We start from the raw sequence: 7,998 nt of genomic DNA on the forward strand, positions 1-7,998 counted from the left end.
GGAGAAATATAGTAACCTCAGATATGCAGATGACACCACCCTTACGACAAAAAGTGAAGAGGAACTAAAGAACTTCTTGACGAAGGTGAAAGAGGAGAGTAAAAAGCTGGCTTAAAACTCAACATTCAAAAAACTAAGATCATGGCATCCAGTCCTATCACTTAATGGCAAATAGTTGGGGAAACAATGAAAACAGTGACAGATTTTATTTTCTTTGGCTCTAAAAGTAGTGCAGACGGTGACTGCAGCTATGAAATTAAAAAATGCTTGCTCCTTGGAAGAAAAGCTATGACAAACCTAAGCAGTGTTTTAAAAAACAAAGACATCACTTGGTTGACAAAGGTCCATATAGTCAAAGTTATGGTTTTTCCAGCAGTAATGTACGGATGTGAGTGTTGGACCATAAAGAAGGCTGAGAGCCGAAGAACTGATGCTTTTCAACTGTGCTGTTGGAGAAGACTCTTGAAAGTCCCTTAGACAGCAAGGAGATCAAAACAGTCAATCCTAAAGGAAATCAACCCTGAATATTCATTGGAAGTACTGATGCTGAAGCTCCAATACTTAAGCCACCTGATTCAAAGAGCCAACTCATTGGAAAAACCCTGATGCTGGGAAAGATTGAAGGCAGGAGGAGAAGGGGGCAACAGAGGATGAGATGGTCAGATGGCATTACTGACTCAATGGACATGACTGAACAAACTCTGGCGATAGGGAAGCACAGGGAAGCCTGGCACACTGCAGTCCAAAGGGTCTCAAAGAGTCGGACACAACTTAGCAACTGAACAACAACAACACATTTGCACATATTTTTCTATTTCTCTGCATGGTTGGTGGTCTTTTTACTCGCTCACTAGCTCTTTATGTATCATTGACTCGTCCTTAAAGGTTAGATTTTTTCTAAGTATTCATTTGTGTCAGCTCTGCTTTTGCGTCTCTGCCATGAAACCTTTGTTTGTAATCAAAATATTAAATTTTCCCTTATTATTAATGAATTTTGAGTTACAGTTGGGAATGATTTCCTTCCCTAGATATAGAAAGAAAATCAAGTTTTACAAATAAATATGTGTCCAATTTTGAATAGTGGCAGGTAAATTATGAGGAATTAATGCAGTTCTTTTCCAGGTGGCTATCCAGCTATCTCAAAATCCCTTGTTAAAAAGCACTAATTGCCCCCTACTCATTTTAGAAACTTCACTTTTTATATACTTTATTTCCATGTGCAATTAAGCCTATTCCTTGGTTTTTAATTTTGTTTTTCTAATTGATTTTATATTAATTCATCAATATCATTTGTTTTATTTATGGCATCTTTATAGCATGGTTTCATGCACTCTAGAACTCATCCTTTCCCATTGCTCTATTTTTTAAAATGTTTCCCTGGCTCCTCTTTCATGTTTGAATTTTATTTTTCCAAATGAATTTTGTAGTTAGTTTATCTAGATCAAAGAGGCCTGGTGTAATTTATATTTAAATTGCATTAACTCTATAAAATCATTTAAGGCAAACTGACATCTTTGTGATGTACATTCTAATTCAAGATCATGGTTTATGTTTCCATTTGTTCAAATCTATATTTTAGTCTTGTAGGAGGGCTTTAAACTTTTCCTCACATAGGTTCTGAACACTTCTTTTAAGAGTATGAATTTTTGTGGTCTCAAACAGGGAAACACATTCTCATTTATTTTTCAATGAACTGAGAGATTACATTTGTATCCCCCAAGCCAAATAATAGATCCTATTTGTCTTATCTTTGCTGTGGCCCAAGATAAGGATTCTCCCTTACATCTTTCCCATCATATTCACTCCATGTACAGAGAGCGTTTAAGAATAATAATAACACTTTATGATCTATCTTTAACTCTAGACAAAACGTGTTGAATGTTCTAATAATTCCCATTGGAACTTGAATGAGTGTTAGTTCCTCCAGGGAGTAACTGGTTCTTTTCATGCCGTGAAATTTATTGAATCCAGTCATATCAGTACAGAAGTTATAAATACAAAGGTCTCAAAGATTTGAGTCTCTTTTATCCAGAAATTAGGCAGCAGATTGATCTGAGGTCACTCTGGAGTGGTCGCCACTGCTTTCAGGGACTAGTTGAGTATTGGAAGGTTAATGTGTCTGTGGAAAGGATCCTAAAACCATCTAGATCAACCCACTTCATCATTATCATATGAAGAATCAGAGGTACCCGTTAATGCAGTGGATTATCTAATCTTGCATATCTAGGACAAGATTTGAATCCACATTTTCTCAATCCCAGGTCACTGCTCTTTCTGCTACACCAATTTAAGTGTAAGCTGTACTGGAGGCATCCTTTTCAATATCAGGTATGTGAGTGCAGAAGCAAACCTAGTTTCTGAAATGGGTAAAGTCAGAAGAGTGTGGAGTTAGAGAAAGGGCACCAAACATCAAAACAGAAAGTCAAGAGAATGAGTACTTGCCTGTGTAGATTTGCTTAGTAATGGAACAATTTATTTAGAATACATACTTACAGCAGAGTTTTGAGAAAGAAAAGAGAAGAGAAAAACTTGGTTTGATGACAAGATGAAAGGACTTTGATGTGAATTCTAGCTATACATCATTTCAATTGACTTTCAGTGTATTTTGTAAAGTCTTCTTAGATCTCAGTGAGGATTTCCTAAGCAGTCTAGTTTTCATGTTTACAGCTTATTGTTTTACGTAACTTCTCCGTTCCGTTCCGTCGCTCAGTCGTGTCCGACTCTTTGCGACCCCGTGGACTGTAGCCTACCAGACTTCTCTGTCCATGGGATTTTCCAGGCAAGAATACTGGAGTGGGTTACCGTTTCCTTCTCCAGGGGATCTTCCCGACCCAGGGATCGAACCCGGGTCTTCCACATTGGAGGCAGATGCTTTAACCTCTGAGCCACCAGGGAAGTTCTCCATTATCTTTCTCTGTCTCTACATGAATTTGTTTCCTATTTTTCCTAAGTGAACTCTAGAAATAGGAAGTTTCCTGCTGCAAACTGCTTTGGTGAAAATCTATAAAATCCAGCGGTTAAAAAATAGCTGACTTCAGGCAGCAGAGTGTTTAACAGAGATTTTGTATTTACCATATACTTGGAACTATATGAAGGCTTCAGGCTTTAACCATATCACGTTCATGAGCCTTTGAGGTATATGGCATTGGTGGCATGGAACAGGATCATACATGCCTGCATAACTAAAATGGAGAACTAAGAATAAGAGGCTATTTCATTTTTATTCTGAACCATGGCTAATAGAAAATTGAAACAGACTGTTTCTCTGTATCCATTTTTTTCAGGTTGTATTCCCTTACCCCACTCATTGCAAAAACACCAGTGCCTACCCTCCTTTGCATCATTGTGTTCCCACTAATAATCAATCATGATTCTCAAACATTGTTCACTCCAGTCTTTCTCTGGCATCATGATGTTTTGAAGAAGGTTGCCATTCCTTTCCCATTCAAAACTTGGCAGCTACCTATGAGATTTTTTTAAGTGTTTCACAAACTAAGGAGTAATATTCAAATAACTGAATTTTTATTTATTTTATAAAGATTGGCATCATACTTTAAGCAAATTGCAAAATCATAAGAATTAACCTGAACTGATATTTTAATTAGTTAGTTAAAATATCTGGAAAGGTCACGGAGGAAATATTTGAGCAATGTGAACAGAAGAATGATACAACAGAAAACTATTATCTGCTGGAGGGAAACCCCTATATTATTTTATGCAGAAAAATCTCACTTTGTATTTAATCACTGTGTTTTTCCTCATTCTCCTCCATCAAGAAGCCAGAGTCCTTCCTGAAATCAAACTGAATGGCCTGGAATAATCAGTCGGTCATAACTGAATTCACACTACAGGGTCTTTCCAGTTCTTGGGAACTCCAGATCGTCTATTTCCTGTTTTTCTCTGTAGTCTATGCAGCCACTGTGCTGGGGAACCTCCTCACTGTGTCACCATTGTGTCAGAGCCACGCCTGCACTCCCCCATGTACTTTCTGCTGGGCAACCTCTCCTTCGTTGACATGTCTCTGGCCTCATTTGCCACTCCCAAAATGATTGCAGATTTCTTCAGGGAGCCCAGAGTCATCTCTTTTGAAGGCTGAATCACCCAGATATTCTTCCTGCATCTCTTAGGGGGTGTTGAGATTGTGCTGCTGATATCCATGTCTTTTGATAAGTATGTAGCTATTTGTAAGACTTTACGCTATTTAACCATCATGAACCGGAGAACGTGCCTTGGGCTTGTGACACTTTCCTGGATTGTCGGCATCTTCCACGCTATGAGTCAGCTCGCATTTACTGTGAATCTGCCCTTCTGTGGGCCCAATGAAGTGGACAGTTTCTTCTGTGATCTTCCCTTAGTGATTAAACTTGCCTGCATAGACACATACATTCTAGGAGTGTTCATGATCTCAACCAGCGGCCTGATTGCCCTAGTGTGCTTCGTTCTCTTGGTGATTTCCTACTCTGTCATCTTGGTCACTATTAGGCAACGTTCTTCTGGTGGGTCCTCCAAAGCTCTCTCCACCTGCAGTGCCCACTTCACTGTGGTGACTCTTTTCTTTGGCCCATGCATTTTCATTTACGTGTGGCCTTTCACAAATGTCCCAATAGACAAAGTTCTCTCAGTATTTTATACCATTTTCACTCCCCTCTTAAATCCAGTCATCTACACCCTTAGAGAAGGCAATGGCAAGCCACTCCAGTACTGTTGCCTAGAAAATCCCATGGATGGAGGAGCCTGGTAGGCTGCAGTCCGTGGGGTCGCTAAGGGTCGGACATGACTGAGCGACTTCACTTTCACTTTCCACTTTCACACACTGGAGAAGGAAATGGCAACCCACTCCAGTGTTCTTGCCTGGAGAATCCCAGGGACAGGAGAGCCTGGTGGGCTTCCGTCTATGGGGTCACACAGAGTCGGACACGACTGAAGTGACTAGCAGCAGCAGCAACACCCTTAGAAATAAGGATGTCAAGGATTCCATGAGAAAACTTAGCAGCTGTGTCTTGAAGTCTAGCAAGACTGATCATAGCCCTTGATTTGCTTTTGCGTGTACAAAAATGAGCATTTACTTTGTTGGCCAACATTGTCATGCTAGTGCAAGAAGTCATATATTTCATGGCAGAACTGTTTTCATCATCAGTCTCATCAGTTACTGAGTTTTGGTCATATTAAGAGTTCCTCACACAGCATACTATTTACAATGGAACATTATCAAACCAATATCCAAAATTTTACCTCACAAGGACTCACTTTTTAGAATATTCAACCGTTGTCAGATGTAGGTATTTATTTGAGTATTAAGACATTCACATGTTTCAGGAAAGAGTGGATTTCCTTACAGGCTCTTATGATTAAGAAAAGGAACAAATGTGAAAGTACCAACACTTGTACACTGAAATAATAGTGGAATTCTTTATTGTTGGTGAATAACATTTTAGTTCAAAGGTCAGAAAAAATACTGCAGTTTCTTGGTAAGTGAGGATGTTTACTATTTAATATTTTGTAACCTATCATCAATAAGAATAATAATGTTCTTTATTTCAGTCCCTATGCCCTCTTGTGTGGATTAAACAACTTTAAAACAGTACAGTAAACACTAAGAAAATTCTTATAATCATATTCATATAGAAAGACTCTGGAGTAATATGTACCAAATCCCATCCACATTCTTGATCTACAGAAGATGAAACTAAGATCCACGGACATGGTAACTTTTCAAGGTCATGTTTTTTAAGGCAGAATTTAGATCACTCAGGTTTCTCTGGTGGTTCAGAAGGTGAACAATCTGCCTGCACTGCAAGAGACCTGGGTTCGATCACTGGGTCAGGAAGATCCCCTGGAGAAGGAAATGACAACTCATTCCAGTATTCTTGCTGGGGAAAACCCATGGACAGAGGAACCTGGCAGGCTACAGTCCATAGTGTCACGAAAAGTCTGACACGACTGAGCCACTAACACTTTCACTTTCTTTCTTTAGATCATTCACCTACAAATTGTTTGTTTTCTAACCAGTACGCTATTTTGGTACCATGATACTTACTGTATCATTTTGTAATCAAATGCCATATTGTAAACATTAAGTTCCTAAAAGATCCTTATGCTTAAACACAGTATTGGGGGAACACATGTACACCCAGGGGGGGATTAATGTCAATGTACAGCAAAACCAATACAATATTGTAAAGTAAAAAAAAAAACAAAACAGTATTTGACTTAAGAAATCTATGAAACAATGCTCCTTCAACTTAGTTGATATACCTAATAACTAGAGACTTCAGAACATAGAAACAACCTAGTAATATCTATTCATTTTACTGATGATGAAACTAAGAATCAGGAAATAAGGTGACTTTCCCAAGTTTGTATACCTTTAAGATGATAGTGCATGGGGTCGCAAAGAGTCGGATACGACTGAGCAACTTCACTTTCACTTTTCACTTTCATGCATTGGAGAAGGAAATGGCAGCCCACTCCAGTGTTCTTGCCTGGAGAATCCCAGAGACAGCGGAGCCTGGTGGGCTACCGTCTATGGGGTCGCACAGAGTCGGACACGACTGAAGTGACTCAGCAGCAGCAGCAGCAAGATGATAGAGTCCTACTAAGAAAGTGCCTCTTGTCTTTCTGTCTCTCTTCTCCTCTATCAATTGGACAACAGCTAAATTGCCTTTAAGAGCAAATTGACTATTGTCATTCTGAGAGTTATACATAGGAAAAATGTTAATGCTTAAAAGTAAATACTTACAACCATTTATAGTTTGTTTTCCAATTATCCAGTTGGCTGGCATTGTCAAAATTTGCCTAATATTGTATGTAATATTATATAGCTTGGGTTTAGATAAGGACAGATGTATATATTGATAGATAGATAGATTGTAAAGAGTTGAATATAAAGATAAATAAATTATTAGGTGAATGGATGGGCAAATAGATGGATATGTGTGTTTGGGTGGATAGATGTATAGCAAGATACAGATGGATACTTACAATAATGAAAAAATGAATATACAGCTTAATATATTGACTCAAGTTTCTGTGTCTGTATGTTGAATGTATACAACTATAAATTGCAATTGTGTTATTTTCTTAAAAATTTATTTGAAAAGTTATTGGACCTGACAGAATTCAAAAGATATATTCTTACATATGTTTCTTATGATGAAGTAGGAAAAATTTATGAATAGGCTTAATGTCACTGGAGAGATGGACTAATGAATTATGTTAGTGAAAAAATATTTTTAAAACCCTGTAAATATTCTCTATGAACATTATAAATCTGTCTTCCCACCTTCTCAACTCTGTTATACCAAATCTACAAGTTGGATGAATATTCATATTTAATTCTGATCAATAGCATATGGTTGGCTAACCACAGTAAGGAATGCTCCATTAGTTGTTTTCTATGCCCAGGCTATGAATTTTGTTTTCCACTTTAACATCCTACCATGCACACTGCTAGAATTATAGCCAAATAAATGTCATAGATTCCATCACATGAAACTTTGCATGTGCTCTAGAATAAGATCCCAAGCATTAGGAATGCTACATGGAATATTAGCCCCAAAGACAAAATCTAGATATTTGGCATAAGCACCAACCTAAGAAGTAAGAGTAAAGAATGATCACGGTTCCCATTCTAAGCTCTCCACTGATGGTGGCTTTTCCCTCCTTGTCTCATATTTTCTATCACCAAATAGCTTTCTGAGGTGCTCTTCAATCTTTTAGTCTCATGACCATAGAGAAGAAACCTAACACTTAGTCCCAATAGTTCACTGTAAAAGATCAACCTAGCAAATGATTTCCAGAAATATTGAACCTAACGTATGATTCCATCTTCACCTCCAAGAGTCATTAGGCTGATTAAAACTGTCTACGGTGCTGTTCCATAGAGTCATGGAATGTCACTTTTTGTCTCTCTTATTTAATTAATTGGATTCCCTATTGTCTATTTACTTCTATTGAGTTTAAACTACTTCACATGTTCATTCCAATTATAGTCTAATA

General features: G+C 37.9%; 1 pseudogene; it reads left to right on the top strand.

The window, feature by feature from the left end:
- The first annotated feature begins 3,730 nt into the window (after positions 1-3,730).
- LOC148776792 (olfactory receptor 4K3-like) lies at positions 3,731-5,033 on the top strand (annotated as a pseudogene).
- Positions 5,034-7,998: the final 2,965 nt, after the last annotated feature.

The sequence above is a fragment of the Moschus berezovskii genome, chromosome 9, assembly GCF_049115385.1.
Source record: "Moschus berezovskii isolate FMDL1 chromosome 9, NW_MosBer_1.0, whole genome shotgun sequence".
Classification (NCBI taxonomy): Eukaryota; Metazoa; Chordata; class Mammalia; order Artiodactyla; family Moschidae; genus Moschus; species Moschus berezovskii.